The 19,655-nt window shown below is 46.5% G+C and overlaps 1 protein-coding gene across 15 annotated transcripts in view; it reads right to left on the bottom strand.

The window, feature by feature from the left end:
* The window catches only part of LOC138497200 (poly(rC)-binding protein 3-like), a 3,473,032-nt gene that overhangs the window by 649,223 nt on the left and 2,804,154 nt on the right, over nt 1–19,655 (bottom strand). For 2 of the 15 annotated variants that reach the window (XM_069620515.1, XM_069620513.1), the window contains exon 1: nt 18,982–19,308. The exons of 12 other annotated variants lie outside the window; for them this stretch is intronic. The gene's annotated coding sequence lies outside the window, so the exon portion shown is untranslated. Of the gene's footprint in view, nt 1–18,981; nt 19,310–19,655 lie in introns of those variants that run through there. One more of the 15 variants, XM_069620520.1, reaches the window with a different exon arrangement.

A 19,655-nucleotide genomic window follows, 5' to 3' on the forward strand; every position in this document is an offset into this window, starting at 1 on the left:
TATCTGCGGGGAGCACGGGGCCGGGATTTCCATCATCTTGCACGCGCGGCGCCAGATCCTCCACCCAAGCAACATCATTTTGGGGAGCCCCTTCATGTCTGTTTCAGATAGCCAGATCATTTCCTTTAAGTAAAATGGGGCGCAGTCTGTACTAAACAATCTGAATTCGGGGGTACTTTCATCCGAGAGCCATTTCGCTACGTACTGCAATTGGCTCGCTATATAATAGGCCTCATAGTTGGGGAGCCGTATCCCCCCTTTTTCATAAACGTTTTGCAGTTTCCACAATGCCATCCTGCACCTGGTTCCTTGCCACAAAAAGTCCCTACATATACTATTAAGCTTGGCAAAAAACTTCCCAGGTATGAGGTGTGGAATGTTTCCAAAAAAATGCAGGAGCCTAGGTAAAACCACCATCTTAAGCATTGCGCTACGCCCCATCATGGCTAGCGGCAGCTTCCCCCAAAATTGCATGCTTTTCTCGATTTTCCCCACAGCTATCTCCGTGTTGTGTCTGTGTTCTTGTTCAACCGTATGATACACATCTATCCCAAGGTACCGAAAGGTAGCAACAGTCCAAGGAACCCGCAACACCGGCAGCTGGTCTACGGGGAGTCCCCTATAGTTACCTAGCGGGAAGATTACAGACTTCTGAGGATTCACAGCTATCCCAGACAACCCCGCATACCGATCCATAACCTCCGAGATATACTGGAGATTCTCCTCTGGGTACTTCAGATACAACAGCATATCGTCTGCATATAGAGAGATCAAGTGTCGCTCCCCACCCACCTCTATGCCTATAGTGTCGTACTGCTGTCTAAGGTATATGGCTAAAGGCTCCAATGCCAATATGTATAACATAGGGGACCATGGGCATCCCTGTCTGGTACCTCTGCCTAACCTCCATCTCTCTGAAATCACTGTTCCCGTCTTAACTCTGGCGAGCGGCTCACTATACAGCATCTTCGCCCATCTTACATATCCGGGCCCCATCCCATATTCCGTCAAAGCCGACAGTAGCCATGGCCACTTGACGGAATCAAAGGCCTTTACAGCATCCAGGGACACTACCGCCATGTCACCCTCCTTATCCCCCGCCCATTCAATGACTCGATGTAATCGCCTATGATTGTGAGTTATGTTCCTGTTGGGAACATAACCCGTCTGATCCGGGTGTATGAGCTTGTCTATGACTCTTCGCAGTCTACTCGCCAAAACAGCCGTTAGTATCTTGCTGTCTTGATTCAGCATTGACAGCGGTCTATAGGAGCCACAGCTGTTCCCAGGCTTATTCGGTTTAGGGAGCGGTATTATGACTGCTTCCCTCAGCGACTCTGGCAGCCGTCCCACCTCAAACGCTTCATTTAGCATATTCAGCATCGGAGGGAGCACTTCTGCCATGTATGCTTTATAAAACTCGCTCGGGAACCCATCCGCACCTGGGGTTTTACTAGTTGGCAATTGTCTCACCACCGTTTCTAGCTCCTCCAAAGTGATTGGTGCATCCAGCTCTTCCCTCTCCTCAGCACTTATTCTGGGCAGACCTATGTCTTCAAGCGTTTCCTTTATTCTCTCTTGGTTATCCTCCTCAACATCCCCATACAGTTCTCCGTAATACATGGCAAATTCCTGATTGACTCCCTCCTGGGTATCCGCTACACTTCCGTCCTCCCTTGTTATCGCCCTGATGGTGGGTCTGGGGGTTTCGCTCTTATATAGCCATGCCAGGAGCCGTCCTGTTTTGTCCCCACCCGCGTGCTGCCGCTCTATGTATTTCTTATAATTCAGTTTACACAACCTATCCCAACACTCTCCACACGTCTGCTTAAGTTGAAGTACCCGCTCCGTATTTAAACCAGTATCACCACCCTCCTTTTGCGCTTTCTCTAAGTCCCTCTCAGCCTCTTGTAAATCAGCCAGGACACCTCCTTGCAGGCTTTGGGACTTTGCTATGGCCACGCCTCTCAGCACCACTTTAAAGGCCTCCCATAACGTGCACGCCGAATCTACGCTGCCCGTGTTCTCTTCAAAGTAATTTATGATCTCCTCCCTCACCTCTTCTTTAAACACGGGATCTTTGAGCGCCTCCGCTCGGAGCCGCCACGTCGGGATCCTTGCCCTTGGAGGGCGATATTGCCAGCTAACAACCAAGGGCGAGTGGTCCGACAAGACCCTCGCTTTATATTCCGCCCGCACCATCTCCGTTATTAGGCCTGACGTAACGAAGACATAATCTAGTCTAGTGGACAGCTGTTGCGGGGCCGAATAATGAGAATACTGTCGTTCTTGGGGGTGCTTCATTCTCCATACATCAGTCAAGTCAAAATCGTTGAGCAGCGCTTGTAGCACCCGTGCCGCCGGGGCAGGTTTTTCCCATTTCTGATCTGATCTATCCACCCTTGGATCTAATACACAGTTAAAGTCCCCCCCCCAGAGTACCGCACTTCCCATGCACATACCAAGTTGAACACTCAGGGTTCTGAAGTACGTTGCCGTATTCTGATTGGGAGCGTATGTATTTATTACACTTATCTCTCTGTTCTCTACCATGCCCCTGAGTATGACCATTCTCCCTTCCGCTTCAGCAATTTCCTGTAACACATGAAAGGGGACATGCGGGGCCACCCAGATAAGAACCCCTCTAGCATAAGCTGAGTATGTCGAGCCCACCACCACTCCTTTCCATTTCTTCTTAATCATTTCCAGTCTCTCTTTCGTCAAATGGGTCTCTTGCAACAACGCAAGATCTATTTTTTGTCTTCGCAAGTATAACATGACCTTATTTCTCTTCAAATAACTGTTTAGACCCCTAACATTCCACGTAATTATTTTAAGGTCCCCCATGGCTTGTTATGATTTCCGCCCCCATCCCACCCGCGCAGTCCACTGCTCGTACCCGGTCTCGTCTATTTAGGCTCGTATCCCAATTCAAACTTCCCTTAACTTCACACACCCCAAACACCCCTCCCCTCCCGTTATCAAACCCCACCACACCCAACTCCCCACACCTCCCTCCCCCCATCCTCCCACCTAACCCCCATATCCCTTTCCCCAACTGTTGCCCAGCTCCATCCCTGGATCTCAGGCTCCCCCGCATCTAGCACTTTCTTGGCTGTCGCCTGTACTCGATGCCCCGCGGGGTGAGGCCGCCCTACTGGCTGGCCTACTAATACCAATACGGGGGGATAGGGTGCCCGCATCCTGTCGCTCCTGATTGCTATAAAACTCTGCACGCTTAACTGTACAATTACCCCATATATATGCACTTCACTCTATTCAAGTCCTCGCTTGCGCCCACGTCCATGGGATCTACTTCCAGCGCCGCCCGTACCCAGCACTACCCCTTAGCCATAGCCATGCCCCACAGTTCTATTGGATACCCCTTGCACATCCTGTCACTCTACATGTAGTGTCCCCCGCCACTTATCGTGTTATTCTTGCGCTTGATCCGCTTCCTGCTCCGGACAACCCTGCAGGTCTAGCCAGGTCGTCGCTTCTTCGGGCGTGTGGAAAAAAAACATCTTGCTCTTATGTATTACTTTCAGTTTCGCGGGATACAGCAACATATATTTGATCCCGGCCGCACGCAGCCTTCTTTTGATCGTCACATAGCTGAATCGCTGCCTTTGGACCAGCATTGTGTAGTCTGGATATGCCGTGATGGCACACGACGCCCTCTCAATGGTTCCTCCTTTGCGGAAGTATTCCAAAATCTTCTCACGATCCTTATAATTCAGTATTTTAGCTATTATAGGCCGGGGGGGAGCCCCCGGTTGTGGCTTCCTCATGAGGGCTCTGTGCGCACGTTCCACCGCAAACCCCTGCGAGAGTTCTGCAGCCCCTATTTCCTGTAGGAGCAAATTCTCGATATAGTCCGTCGGGTCCCGTCCTTCCTCTCCTTCCGGCAGGCCCACCACACGAATGTTGTTCCTCCTCGCTCTCCCTTCAGCCTCCTCCGCCCGAGTCTCCAGATTGGCTACCTGTTGTTTGGCACGTGGATTTCTTGTACGTTGCCCGTGCTAGTGTCCGTGTTGATTTTCACGGCGCTCTCCAGGCTACTTGTTCTCTCCGCCAGCCCCCTCACGTCTTGCCTCAGCAGGGCAACCTCTATGCCCACTGCGTCCATTTTGGCCTCCAGGGAAGTGCGCAGGTCCGACATCGCTGTCCCCCATGAGTCTCGCAGCTCCGTTATAGCCGCTAGTATCTGTTGTTTGTCAGTGGCTGCAGCGCCCTCCCCTGGTACCTCTGCTTCTTTAGACGCTATGGCCGCCGGAGATTGCTGCGTCTTGGCGAATGTTTCCATCGTGGATTGCTTAATCTTAGTTCTAGCTCCAGCCCCTCGCCCCGACATCTTGCAGCTTTCGTTATGTACCCGGGTTGCTAGTTCCGAGTGGGCTGTGTCCTCCCACGTATCCGACTTGCCACTGCGTCCAAGAGACCGCACACCATTCACAGCTATTATGCCCAGCTTTGGCTCAATGCCCCCGTGTCTTTTCTCTGTTGCAATTGCTTATCTTCCGGGGCTAGCGAATGCTTGCAGCGTCCCCTTCAAAGTGGTTTCGCACCCGGTGTCAGGATGCCAGGCTGCATTATGCCTGTGTCCTCGCACTGCAGGCCCTAGACCTTCCGGGGCCTTAAACCGCCGTCGGGACCATTGCGGGCCGTGGCACTTGCTCGCCGGGCATTCCTCTGTTCACTGCCGCTATTTTATTGTTTACCATTTCGCCGCGCCGGCTCCCGATACAAAGTAGCGCATCTTCCGTTACAGTAACTTCAGCAGTCCGCCGATGCGCTCAGACTGTGCCTGAACCATTCACACATCTATCCATGTGCTCTGCGATTAAGATGTTCTGCTGAAGCGTGCATTTTCTTTCGGGTCACCACATCGGATCACGGAGCTTACGGATAGTGCAGCCTACTCCATGGCTGCTTGGCCACGCCCCTCAGAGTGCTGATTAATTCGTGATCGAATTCACAGAATGCCCCAGTGAGCGTTCGGCCACCAGTCCCCTGGTCCCCACTGTGTTGGTGTCAGGGAGGAGATATCTCCTCCCTGTAATAAGCAGCACTGCACCCCAGGTGTTTCCTCCTCTGGTTCGTCTGTCCCGAGGGGGTACTCAGCCCTCCCAGACACGGTAATTTCTGTCTTGCAATAGTGGCACTGCGTGAAGAACTGGCGCTGGTTGCCCTTCCCTCCGTGCAGAGGGGACAAAGGAATGACCTCAGGGGAGCCGTGCAGCTCCTGTTCTACAGCAATGCTCGCACGCGGGTGCCCTTATATACTCTGGGCACTTATTTTGTGCACCCCGGACCTCCTCTCCCTTCGCCTGCATCCCTCAGCAGCCACATGCCGCCTGAGCCATCAGCCGCACTTTCGTTTTCACGGAAGAGCATCCGCGCATTTGATTAGCGCTCGAGGGCTGCATGTAAACGCTCGCCCAGCATTTACACGTTGTTAGAGGGGGAGGGGGCCGCATAGGCTCCAGTCAACGGCCCCTCACTTCTTCCGTGTTCTGCCGCCTCACTCACGGCCCGATTTCGCCTGATCACATATATTCCGTATCGGGTCGCAGCTCTGCTCCCAGCGGCGAGAGTTCCAACAGTTTCAAACAACAATGTTCGTCTGTGCCCTCGTGCTCGCCGCTGCAGCTTACGCTGTTGATCATGCAGTCGCGGCCGCTCGGCCATTGTCCTCCGCCATTTTGGATACTTCGTTGCCAGCCGCCACACGTTTAGGTGTCAGTTTCTCTACCGCCGTTCATCCAAATTGTCTGTTATCTTCAATGGTGGAAGGGCATCCATTCACACGCCCGTGCTTTCATTAATAGGGTAAATCGTCCATTTTTAGCGTGCGCATTTTCGGATCAGCGTCGGATCACAGGAGCAGCTCTCAGCAGGCACGTCCCACTACATGGCCAGTTAGCCACGCCCCCCCATATGCCTTTTAAGTTAATAGCATCAATTAATCAGAGATACAACTGATTGAGTGCCTTGTTCTGTAACTATGAATCCCTCTTCTGTAATTCTTTGTTATCAGTTAAATAAGATGCAGGGGGATTCTAGAGACGATACACGAAGAACACATGGTTATATTGAAATGCCCTCAGCAGCTGAGCATAAAAAGAAGAATAAGGTGCTGTTGTCTAGACAGGTACTAGAATTTCCCATCCTTTAGCAAACAAGCAACACATTTCCTTCAGTGTACTGCTGAAACATCTGACTTGGTTTTTGAAATGTGCTGCTTTGTTAATCACCCACAAAGAGTAGTGACGTGACCTGTGCTCTTTCACCCATACCCTTCCCCGGCCCCTGTGCTTGCCTCCAATACTAGTTGTTAGAGCACTGTAAAAAGTGAAGGATTGTAGCAGTAAACACTCACTGGGATATTTGCAGACCCACAATACTTTGCAAGGAAGGCATATTTAATGCCTCAACATATTGTGTGCATTTTAAGAATGTAATGACTCAGGATGTACACAATTCTTTTGCATTGCATACAAGATTGTTTGCAACATATCCCACCCTTACATCATTGTGTAGGATTACGCAAGTGCTCAGTGAAACTGTTTTTGTATTGAAGCGAGTAACCATATAATGTGTCAAGGTCTATGCCCAAAGGAACTCTGAACACTTGGAAACAATGCAGATTGTGTGAAAAGCATTCTCCTGTCTGAATTTCCGGTGCCCGATACTATGGATGCGTAATGCCAGGCATAGTCCATGCCCATTATCACTTGTAGGCTAAGTAAATGATATTCAATGTTGCTCTCCAGATTATGGTAATGTTAGTAATGCTAAAATAGGAGATACTGAGCATCACATTTGTCTTCTCAAAATCCTTACAGGTCAATTTAATATTTGAGTTTTATAATGTGTTAACTTGCAAGTGGGCCGCTTCAATGTACTTGCATGACATATGTATAAAGAAGAGGAAGTATGGGATAAGGTTGCACATCCAGGTAGCCTGCTTACTTCCTGTCAGTAGCCGATATTTTAGCTGGTAGTTCGATTGTATTGTGTGGGTGACACTTTTGGTAAGGCACAATGAGCAACAGAAATTCTCACGTGAACGTTATTCATATTACAACAAACATAAAACAAGTGGATGTAGGTACATGTCGGCTGACCTTTTGCAGAGCCAAGAGAGTCAAGGTTGTCTGGTACTATCTTAATGTGTTCTGGGGCAGAGGTTAGCATCATAAGGTAAAATTGTGGTAGAATCAAGCTTAGGAGTCATGGGTGGGGAGGGACATTAAACATTATTTGGTTAATGTGTGCAGGCATATCTTCGTTAGATTCTTCTGTTCATGGAGCCAGTGTTTAATTTTATTTTTTAACCTCTTCTGTGTTTATTTTGGTGTTAGCGATTTTACATGTTTACGGTCACCGTTGCATAGTAGAGTAATGCAAATTAGCCGAATAGCAAGGCTATTTGCTTATTTTAAGAGAAAGCAAATTTCAATTAATTGCTGTGGCTTGTGCCTTATTAAATATTTTTGAATAGGTGAGAATTGTCTGTGTGCGCTGCAAAAAATCTTCTGAGCGGCACCCAGAAGGAAGCTGGGCAAGCGCACATGCGCACAGCTTAGAGGGAACACTGCTCTCTGCCCTCTGCAACTAATCCAGAACAGGACTGCAAGACTTGTCCTTGGCCTCAAGCCCCGGGATCGTATTTCTCAAGCTCTGAAATCTCTCCACTGCTCCCAGTGGCTGCAAGGATTAAATTCAAAACCCTCTGCTTTGTACACAAGGCTTTCTGGGGCCTGGGTCCAAAATACCTTCAGCTATTCCTCCGGAAATACCTCCCCTCTTGAGCTCTTCGCTCCTCTACCTCCAACTCACTCAGGGGCAGTCGTTTTTCTAAGAAACGAGCTGGGGTAGATCTCTGTCTTCAGCTGGGGCCTACCTCTGGAACAGCCTCCCTGCCACTCTAAAACTTGAGGAGAACCATCTCTGGTTCCGGAAACACCTCAAGACCTTCCTCTTTTCTTCTGCCTTCGCTCCCCCATCTCCCCTGCTGATCTGTTCTCTCTTGGCACGTGTACCTGGCCACCCTCTGTCTTTTGGGCCCCGTAACCTGCTCATCCTGCCACCCTCCTGCACTGCCTCCAGTCTACCCCTTGCACTGGGGTCTGTATCTGTACCCATACAACACCCCCCCTTTTTTTCTTCCTGCACTTATCAGATCTACCCTGTCTGCTGCCTTAAACTTAGCACTTGCAAATTGCTGGCTGCATTACCACTGTTTGTTGCCTTTATTATTTATTTATTGTTATTTATCTGTTTCTCCTCTGCTTCGCACTTTCCACCTCTCCCCCTTCCATGCACTTTTCCCCTCCCCCCTCTCCCATGCACTTGCGCGTTCTCAATGTCACTGGGCCTAGTAAGATCGCTGTTTTGTTCTCCCCTGTTCTCCTCCATTGCCTTGTCGCGCTCTGAAACACTTGTGTACGAGCGCGATAGAAATAAAATATCAATCAATCAATCTAGTGTCCAGTTCAATTATCCTTAATAATAACACTTGCCCTGAATAAAGTTCCCCTGAAGCGCTACATGTACTCCATGTAGTGAGCACTGGTAATTCTTTATGCATCTCGGTCGCTTATCGCTTTCTGTTTATTCTCTGTATCCTTCCTTTCTTTGCAACTCTACTTTATTAAGCTAAGAGGCCTTTCAGCCAATCATCGTATTCGGTACTTCCATGTATCCCACCTCTCTGCACCATATGCACAAGGCTGTATACTTCTCAGGGAATGCTGGGATGGCTTTGAAAGAGGGCATGTAGTGTCCCTCGGTTTATATCAACCAGGAGAAGCTGCACGGTAGTGTATTCTCCGGACCAGGGGACATCTATATTTCTCTGAACACACCTGCAGCTAGTTAGTACATATACATCTAGCTTATTTGGCTTGCCTGTGATCTCCTTGGGGAGACTGTTTACCCTTCTATAGGGGGAATTGTTTGTCCCTTTTTTGGTGGAGTTAATTATACTGATCAGCCAAGCCTGCACTACAGGGCCCGCTGAAGGTCCTGTTTGTGGTGGTGTTGTAAGACTGTGAGCCCTACATTTACCTGTAACGTCATTTAGGGGACTAACTATGGAGTAAGTCTGCCATTTCTACTTCAGTCCTTGTCAGGCACTGACCTATAGAAGGCTATCTCTGTATGAGTTAGAGCCAACATTTAGAGGTTCGTCACATATCTTTCATTTGGTATTCTATTCAAGGGACCTCACTCGCCTTCTAATGCAGATCACAACATTGGCTTATTTACCAACGGATTCCAAATGGTCGGGCTCAATTGGTAACCAATGGAACACCATGACACACTGAGCAGTTCTCAAGCAATGGTAGGCACTGCAGTACAAGGAACAGGTGGAGGTGTCACTTATGAAGCAGCTTTTAGGACTAACCCATTAGGGACCAATCACTTAAGGAATTTCTAATTGGTGTTATAAATATGCACTTTGAGATTGCAGTTTACCTTTAAGCAGGTTCACACTGGGTGTGACAATGGCTAGGGTGTTTAATCACAATACCATAACATTATAATGCATATACTCCTTAGTGGTAATATTCTGTATACTATATTGTATTATGTGGTTTAATCTAACAAATGTTGTTCTCAGTAATGAATGAGATGACGTGTATGCTTTCTATCTTGATTTTATTTATATTTCATTGAGATTATGATTTGTTGGTTTTAATTAATAGAATATGTGACAATTAATATTTAAGTATTGTATGTTAAAACATGTTTTGTTTATCCAATTTTGTAGTATTATTTGTAAAGTTTATTTATAAACTATATCATATAAATAAATTAATAAATATATAAATAAACAATGCATATGATATCGTATTGTATTGAATGGTATTTTATATGAATCCTGTCTTTGTATTTTATGTGCTTTTTTGTTTTTTAAGTTTTTCTGGTCATCACCCTTGTCTGTTAGCTTTATGGTCCAATTCAAAATATTTCCACCTTGAATCACCTCTGAAAATCTTACCCTGTGATAACATATTTATTATGACCCATGGATTGATTTTTATTTTCAATTTTTTCGTGGGCACAATTCTGTTGCTTTGACATACTTGTTATTGGCTTATCATGTCTGTAAATGATGTGATTGTTTAATGTGGTCATTGGTATAATAGTGTATTGATTATTGGTTCATGTTGATGTTTGGGATGGTAATTGTATACACAGCCTAGAAGAAGACCGTGAGGGTCGAAACACGTGTCGGCTGTGTACCTTACAGATGTCCTATATGGGCACAGCCCCAAAATGTTGTTGGATTAAATACTAATAACCAATCAACGCAGTGTGACAGTGTACAATTTAAAAATGCATCCCCTCTCAACAGTGGAGCCCGAATACTGGAAGTTGCCCTGATTACCTGACTGGGGAATCACTCTTTCTCTTGTGAGGCAATCACACTTCGTTAGAGGAGACCAGGCCTCGGCTCTCTAGTGAGAGGGTAGCATAGTCTGTGGAACCCTCCCCCATACTACATGCAAGGCACCCACAGAGACCCCTAAATTTGGAAGACTTCTGAGTGGGGGGTTCTGGTGCAGGCTTACTCCCTCCCTGACCTTCATGACAGCCAGGAAGAAGCAGAAACTGGAGTACTTCTGATTTGGCATTTCTCTTTGGAGCTCTTCTCTCAAAAACACACACTCTCTGTCATGGCTGTCCTTTGTAGCGTCCTCTGCCTACATGTCATTTGCTCACCTCAGTCCTCCCAGAGAGGAAGGGCACGAAGGCCCTGTCAGGCATGAACTGCTGCCTGCAGCCTGGGGAGCGAACAGTCTCCTGACAAACATGAGAGGCCTCACCTCTATTCACTGCAAATGAGAATAGATGTCAGTCTGAATCTGTCTAATAAACCCCAGCTTCTTTAGCACCGGGGCTACAGCAGCAGAGGGCATCAGGGGTGGGGATCCCAGCTATCTGATAAGATGTACCACCATAGGCAGAATCGCTGCCCCAGTTGCCCTGAGCGCTGGCAGTGTGAAAGGAAGGACCCCGCCTACAGCTGCTGCCCCACCGCGTTCATCCACCATGGCCTTATCATACCTGGTAAATCCATGCAAACCCTCACCCTGCAGCTCTCAAGATATGGGTCACTATCTGGCTTCTCTCTGAGTCCTCACGTTACCCCTGGCACAAGGGTCTCAAGCACCAGTCACCCGCACTCTCTGCTTGGCTTGCATCTCAGTAACCAGGGCAACGAGTGGGATCACAAAGGCGCAATGAGCCTAGGACACTGGTCAGAGGCTGAGATCTCTGCTCATATGGGGCAGCACAGGCAGGGTGCCTACAGCTCCTCACCTGAGCCCTGAACTTGCCAAATACCTACATGTACAGCAGGTACCCCAACCTCCGGTTCTCCCTGCGCCCACCAGCCACACCTGCCTACATTTAAAAAAAAAAACCTGGAGACCGATGCCCGCCCATATCCACCCAAGACTCTGCCCACCAGCCCCACCACACATTTGGGGCGGGAGAAGGCCAAACACTACCTTGGAAGCCAGATATGGGCTAGATTGTAGATTTACATGCACAACTCCACCAACACATCCCAGAGATTGGCCACTAGCGGTGAGTTTGTTGTCAATCACATGAGGCGTAGGCAGAGTGGCTGAGACTCCTGAAAATCCCGAAGACCCCACGCTCTTCCCCGGAGATACGCAGAAGAACGTAAAAACTCAGACTCTCTGGGCCAAACCCGGAGAGTATGCAGGTCGGTCTGCCACCAGCACATAATACCCTCCATTTGCTCCTCATGGCTTTGACATCACATGGGGCCAGCTTTGTGGCAAACTGATAAAATGAGGCGGATGCTACTGAAGGTCAGCGTGATTTAGTTCAAAAGTTAATGATCACGCAGAAAGGACTCTGTGATGGAGGTACGCCAAGAAACTCTGTGCAGTTTGGGTTTCTTTCCAACCACCTCCCCATCCCACCATAGAACCCACACATGTAATATGGAACTATAAAGCGGATCACCCCCCATATCACACTGCATGCCCTTCCCAATTTGCGATCACACCACTTCAGTAGAAGATGAAAACAGAACAAGGACGAGTTGTCTACAAAAATAAACATTGTTAAGCAACTTCAGAGTTGGGATGGGGATAATGAGGACCTCCGGCGTGGGCTGTGCTCGGTATTACAACCCACACCATGTGACTTTGAGTATGATATGATAGGTTATTTATAACGCGCTTAAGCGCGGACCCGGGGATTGAACCTGTGTTACTCCCTGTTGTCTTGCTTCCAAGGTGAGCTCGTTGTCGCTGAGCTATCCTCCTGAGGTTAGTAGTTCAACGTGTTTTACTGGGCTTCCCCAAAGGTGTCTTACAAGATGTTTAAAATGATTAGAGTCTGTCAGGGAGCTCACTAAGTATACAGCTAACCTGTGTTGTTGCCTTTTAGTGAACGCCCTCAAAGCCTATTAGCCCCATATTTCCGAGTTTGTGGCTTGTCCTTATCTCTTATTACTTGGTAAAGAGAATGACATAGCTTTTTATGCCTGCTCAGCCCCACAGAATTATCACATTATACAGGCAATTAAGACACCCTTGTGGTGTTGCCACAAACCCGATTAGCTGATCTGCGGGCTATACGAACTGGTACAGCCCACAGATTGAATATAGCCCGGAAACAGGCATTGCTGCCCGTTTTAGCCTGCAAAGTAATTGCCGCTGCTTCCCTAATCTGCTCGTGTCCAATTTACACCTGCACCGGCAAGAGTTAACTTGTTGGCGTGCTGTGCGTGCGTACCTAACGTGGCCTTCATCCCTGCCCTATCACGGAAGCGATCAGAAGGAAAGCTTCCTTATCACAAACATTGCACGGGGAAGAAACACTGCAACCAACAGAAAGCAAAGCTCCATTAACAAAGGTAAGCACCATACAAAACATTTAATCTCAACTGTGCCCATTTACTAAATGTTATTGAAACGCTCCTTTATATTTTTGTATAAATACATGTTATATTTGATTAAAAAATTCCAACTTTACCTCTGCATTCCCCTGCCTGATTAAAACAAATAATTACTGACACAAGTATTTACTTTTTCCATTTAAAAACTCCACTCCCCAATACTAATTGGCTGCCTGATTAAAACAAAAAACAACTACTGGCACCTGCATTCACTTGCCCCATTTGGATACTCCACCCCCCCTAATGCTAATTACCCCCCACTACCATATAAAAAAAGCCACAACCAGAAAAGCGCTGTTAGGATAGCAGCTTTTACTTTCCACTCCAACACTGTGTGCAAGTTTACTGCAATGACACAGCACCTAAAATAGATGTTTGTCTTGACAACACTACATTTTCCACCCTCTAACCCTTTTCACAATAAAAATGTATTTCTGCAGCATTTATGTGTCATTTTTTCTAGTTTAATTAAATACTAAGAGTGTTCTAATAGCTTTATAAACCTGCAACTCGGGCCGCACTGGGTGTTATGGTCCGAAATACCTCGTTAAAATCCCTCACTACGCTCGGGCCTTCAACTCGGGCTTCAGGGCGGGCCCATAACGCCCGGCACAGCCCTCGCTACAGGTCTATGAAGCTATATTGAAAGCACTGACATACACTTTGCACAGTGAGACTGTATATGCTATGCACGGAGGCCTCTTTCTTTGTTATAAATGGGACAACGCAGGCCACCTTGATGAATTTACAGCTTAGCACAGTTTTAACAGCTATGTTATAGGTTACTGGTACAAGGTTTGTTCAATCATGAGGTGTGTAATACTTTCAGGCTGTTTGATCCACGTGATACCCCTCACACCTTTTAACTTCACTCACCCACTCACTGACTAATTCACTCCCTCGCTGATTTACCGACTTCAAGGCCATTTTAAAGCCCCTGAAGTCACTTTTACGTGTATGCCAGCCTAATGATCACATTCTGTTATTTTGGATGTGTAGTGTTCCAGTGTTTACTGATGACCCTGAAGGATGTAGGAGGGGCCGCAACAAGAGATTGCGTGTGTCACTAAATGGAGAGTCAAGCTGTTTTGCAGACCGTTTTGGTGTCTGGTTCTTTTACCCAGCAGTCATGTGTGTAGAACAGGAAGTGGTACAAATAAAGCAACAGAATACTTGTTTACGTAGCATGAACTGGGTTGTGAGTGGTTCTGGTGTGATAGAAGTAAAGTCAACATGAAATAAAAGTAAGGTATTTGTGAAAGGTAGAGCACGACACCTGTCAGTGTGTCATTCAGGAGACCCAAGGAGATTCCTGAACGGAAGCTGGGATTACACTAGCACGCAGACACCACTTAAAATAGCATTGCAGGGAGAAGTTACACCATCTGAACTATATTTTCTGAGAACCATATATAATTCACTAGGGTTTCTGGTCAGCTGTGAGTGTCATACCAGTGTTTGAGTCAATGCTGCTCGCCAAAAGCCAGTGGATACGTTTGCGCTTTATCTCTCTAGAGAACCGGCATGCATGCCCCTATAGCTTCAATCAGGCGCGGGCAGTCTATTTCGCGTCAAAATGGCTGTTGTTTCGTCTTGCGATGGGTGTTACTGCACAGAAATTGCTGATCCATTTGGCTGCCTATGTTCTTATGGGCGAGGTCTTTCTGAAAACTCAGAAATGTGTTACCTTATCTGTTCTTCTATTTGCTGCTTACCAGCTGTATTTGAACTTTAGGTGTGGCTGCCTTGAGGACCTTCTAGTCTCCCCAACACTTGACCCATGCCATGAATTTAGGGTGTTTACTTTTTCCTAATAATTTTTTTTTTGCAGAGTGATGTATACCCCCTTCTTGTCACCACTGCAAGCAAGTGCATACAAAACAATTCACGGCCACGTGTCCTAGAAATCATGATAGCCTGGGTGTTGAGACTCTTTGAGGCAGTACCCCGTTATACGCCGTGCTGAACTCTTGCGTCTTGCCCACAGAGTCTGTGGAGAAGAGGCATGGCAGATCAAACTCAAGTAGCACGATCTGTGGATTGAAACCATGTATGCAGATCTAGTTTCCCTGCATCCAGGACTGGATCCATCGCACAGCAGACTCGAATAGGGTTAGCGAGGATGCTTCCAGCACCCCACATTCATTTCCATTCTCTCTGATGCAATCTTCCCCCCACTCAACCTTCCGGGTAACTAAGACTTATTAAGCAGGCCCACAGAAGGCACGCATGTCCCAAATGTTACCACAGTTTATTGAGAGTTACCTTGTGAAACACCTTAAGGAAAGCAGTGATCAGATGTGGTTACACCAAGGCTTTTTGCTATGCAAGGGGGCACTACTGTGATGGATTTCCACAAGTGCTAAAAGCAAGGTCCAGTTAGTGTCCGGGAGGATAGTTCAGGGGCAACACGCGCAAGACGATGCGGAGCAACCCAGGTTCGATTCCTGGTTCACGCTAAGAAGCCTCTGGATATTAAGTGCTGTAAATATCCAATTAAAATGGTGGCTATGCAGCATTGGCAGTACAGTTACACAAATGTACACTGTGAGGTAGTTGAACTTTTATTCTACCATTTGAAGCACAACATGGGCTTAAAGTGGTTTGGTTTGAAAGATGTATTCAAATGCCCCAGCCACCCCAAAACGACTCTCACAAAAGAGGAAAAAAGAGGTAAAAGCATACATTTCATGCTCAAAACTCATTGAACAGGAAAAATGACATTAAGACAGAGAACATTTGCGTTGAGATGAAACATATCAGCTATTTCTATTTTTTGAGGCAGAAAAAGTAAATCAAATATAAGTATATAGCCATTTAGCAAAGGGCAGTCCTAAGATGTCTTCAGGAAGGATGAAACATATATAGCCATTTAGCAAAGGGCAGTCCTAAGATGTCTCAGGAAGGATGAAACATATATAGCCATTTAGCAAAGGGCAGTCCTAAGATGTCTTCAGGAAGGATGAAACGTATATAGCCATTTAGCAAAGGGCAGTCCTAAGATGTCTCAGGAAGGATGAAACGTATATAGCCATTTAGCAAAGGGCAGTCCTAAGATGTCTTCAGGAAGGATGAAACGTATATAGCCATTTAGCAAAGGGCAGTCCTAAGATGTCTTCAGGAAGGATGAAACGTATATAGCCATTTAGCAAAGGGCAGTCCTAAGATGTCTTCAGGAAGGATGAAACATATATAGCCATTTAGCAAAGGGCAGTCCTAAGATGTCTTCAGGAAGGATGAAACATATATAGCCATTTAGCAAAGGGCAGTCCTAAGATGTCTCAGGAAGGATGAAACATATATAGCCATTTAGCAAAGGGCAGTCCTAAGATGTCTCAGGAAGGATGAAACATATATAGCCATTTAGCAAAGGGCAGTCCTAAGATGTCTTCAGGAAGGATGAAACATATATAGCCATTTAGCAAAGGGCAGTCCTAAGATGTCTTCAGGAAGGATGAAACATATATAGCCATTTAGCAAAGGGCAGTCCTAAGATGTCTTCAGGAAGGATGAAACATATATAGCCATTTAGCAAAGGGCAGTCCTAAGATGTCTCAGGAAGGATGAAACATATATAGCCATTTAGCAAAGGGCAGTCCTAAGATGTCTCAGGAAGGATGAAACATATATAGCCATTTAGCAAAGGGCAGTCCTAAGATGTCTTCAGGAAGGATGAAACATATATAGCCATTTAGCAAAGGGCAGTCCTAAGATGTCTCAGGAAGGATGAAACATATATAGCCATTTAGCAAAGGGCAGTCCTGAGATGTCTCAGGAAGGATGAAACATATATAGCCATTCAGCAAAGGGCAGTCCTGAGATGTCTCAGGAAGGATGAAACATATATAGCCATTTAGCAAAGGGCAGTCCTGAGATGTCTCAGGAAGGATGAAACATATATAGCCATTTAGCAAAGGGCAGTCCTGAGATGTCTCAGGAAGGATGAAACATATATAGCCATTTAGCAAACGGCAGTCCTAAAATGTCTTCAGGAAGGATGAAACATATTTTAGTCAAATTTCTGGCTAGGTGGGCAGATCCCTGGCTTCCTTGTATCAAATGAGACATTGAAACTTAAAAATTTAGCAGGAACTTTTCCCATCTATCAAAGTGAACAGATAAAGAAGTGAGATTACACAAAATAAAAATGCGTGTATGTGTCCATATCGCAGAGTGACGCATTAAGTATTTTCTACCCAAATAATACAGTTCAAAATATTTTTTTTGCCCCACACATACTTCATTGAACACTACTGGTGTATATTTCCGAATGTGATTGATTTCTTGTATTAACCCACTTCATGGTCGGACACACACACACTTGAAGATGGCCCATGAAAAGACCACGCGCACAAGTTCGTATTCCCGCGCTTTTCTTAATTCTGTTATTTCGTCAGTTTAGCTCTCATTATTAATCCACAAAAACACGTCAATACTAAATTATCGCTCAGCAAAGAGTCTGATTTCAAGACACACATGCCCGTTTTTTTTTTATCTAGAAGAATACTATTCTTCTGAGCCAGTCTTCAATGGACACCACTTGTAACTAGTCAGCGTGTCATATTTCCATACAAGATGTGGTCAAAGATAAACGGATTTTTGGCCAACGCGTGCTGAAAGCTGACATTTGGTGCACGCCTAGGTGCATCACTGCTTCTCTGATAAATACACCTCTAGCTTCCCATGCAATCTTTGAATGCCGTCAGCACGTCTTACCACACGCATATATCACTGTAAGTACAATGAAAGCAAGCACGCCTGAACACACCATTTCATAAAGATGTGAACATGTTTTGCTGCGGTCTGGCAACCCTTGATTTAAGCAATCAGGTAATTCATATCTCACATGCCTTCAGGACTTTTAGGTGCTGTCATTGGAGATGTCATTGGCGATGTCATATATTATTTGATTGACCAAGCGAGGGAGGCTTATAGTTGTGTTATTTAAGCTTCCAAATTCATGACACATGTATTGCAAATTAAAGACCTCATCGAGCACTTTAGCTACCATTTTATGCCTTTTTATTTTATCATGTTAACGTAAGGCCCTAACTGTTACTTTAAAACATATTTTTTAAATTTTTCATCAGTCTAAAAATATATAACGATCTGAGCTAAACTGTGCAATCACGAGCCAATGACAACATAAAATATACTGGCGCCCACTCTCGTAATTACATTCGTATGAACTCCATGTTACAGTGCTTGCATTCCTTCCAAGAGACACTCCTCGTTAGTGTGGTTGTGAACCTCAATTAACTGAGCGCATTAATTGGCACTGACTGGCAACGACAGCATACAACAAGCAACCAGCACAAAAGATGAGAAAGTCACGTGACAGTGCAAGGTATGAACACAAGATGTGTTTGTATCCTGCCAATACACCCTTGCGGCCAATCGTGTCACCATCCCTTGGCAGCTTGAACCCCACCTCCCAGTCACGCGTCAACACAATATGAAGACATGCAAAGCGCGGGAAAGAGCTTATTAATCTAGTGGCGGATCGTCATCTGTCCCCAAGGGATTCCCTGGACCATCCCCATCAGTCTGGTCTTGAAACTCCCTAAAGAGTACCTCCAGAAACACCTACACATTCAAGCTATGCATTACAAAATATGCAAACGAGTGTCTTGCAGGCAGCACTTCCCGGCAGCCAGCAGAACAGAGAGCCTTCTTAGCCCCGCAGGGCCTCGCCCATCAAATGCAGTGTGAACTGATGTTCGCGACTGGACGCGGAATGTGTGTGTCAATCCAACTCTGCTTGGATGAAGAAATTCCCTAAGCTTGGCAATGCTTCAAAAGAACTGAACTGGGTCACTGGTAAAGTACATCACAGCTTCTGCAAGTCCCTTTGTGCTTGCCCCATAAAAATGACAATGGTATTATGCTCTGCCCGCTGCATGCATCTAAAAATAAAACACATTTGCAAGCCCTCCCCAGCCCTCTGCAACAGTATCCAATGCATCTTTCTAAAATAGGCAGCTCACGCGGGAGCAGCTGATTGATAAGACAACGGCGTCACTTACTTCCCACACGGTGCTGTGCGTCCCCACGTCACTTGTTCTCACTTCGAAGGGGTAAAAAAGGTGAGCAGAAATCAGAAGCAGCATCTGCGTGAAGCATAAGTGTGGGACGCGGGGGAGGAGGGAGCCTGGAGAAGTAGCCTTCCCAGCAGCTGCTCGTAGCAGCACACGCCTGCACAGATCACTGCCTGATTGATCCTCCCAGCAGCATATGCATCTCACGCTGCACATTGTTCTGCGTTAAGGAAGGGAAATGCCATCCCAGCTCAGCAAGTGGGGGCAACCTTTCTGTCTGATTGGTTATGCCTGCCAGCCTGCCAGTCTGAGGCGGGCTGCCAGGGGAAAGAGATATTCAGCAGCGCTCATTCAATTTACCTGCACTCCGCTCCTGGGAGCTCGGCTCTTAAACAACAGCTCCAGCGGGTCAATGGAGTTAACTTAATTAAATAGCTTTGCCTCCCACAACGTCAGCGTGCAAGATTTAGGGCAGAAGGACGCAGCCTCGTTGCTAAAGAGAGGAATGATTTAGCTAATCAGCGGCTGGAGGGGGTATCAATTTTAAAGAGCAAAAATATGCACGGAGCAAAGTGTTCCTTTCAATTAAAACAATCAGGTGGGAGGAGAAGGGAGGACGATGAACGAATGCAAAACCATGAATCCCTTTTCAGGATAAATCA

Source organism: Ambystoma mexicanum, chromosome 5q (genome assembly GCF_040938575.1).
Source record: "Ambystoma mexicanum isolate Mex_15411 chromosome 5q, UKY_AmexF1_1, whole genome shotgun sequence".
In the NCBI taxonomy this organism is placed as follows: Eukaryota; Metazoa; Chordata; class Amphibia; order Caudata; family Ambystomatidae; genus Ambystoma; species Ambystoma mexicanum.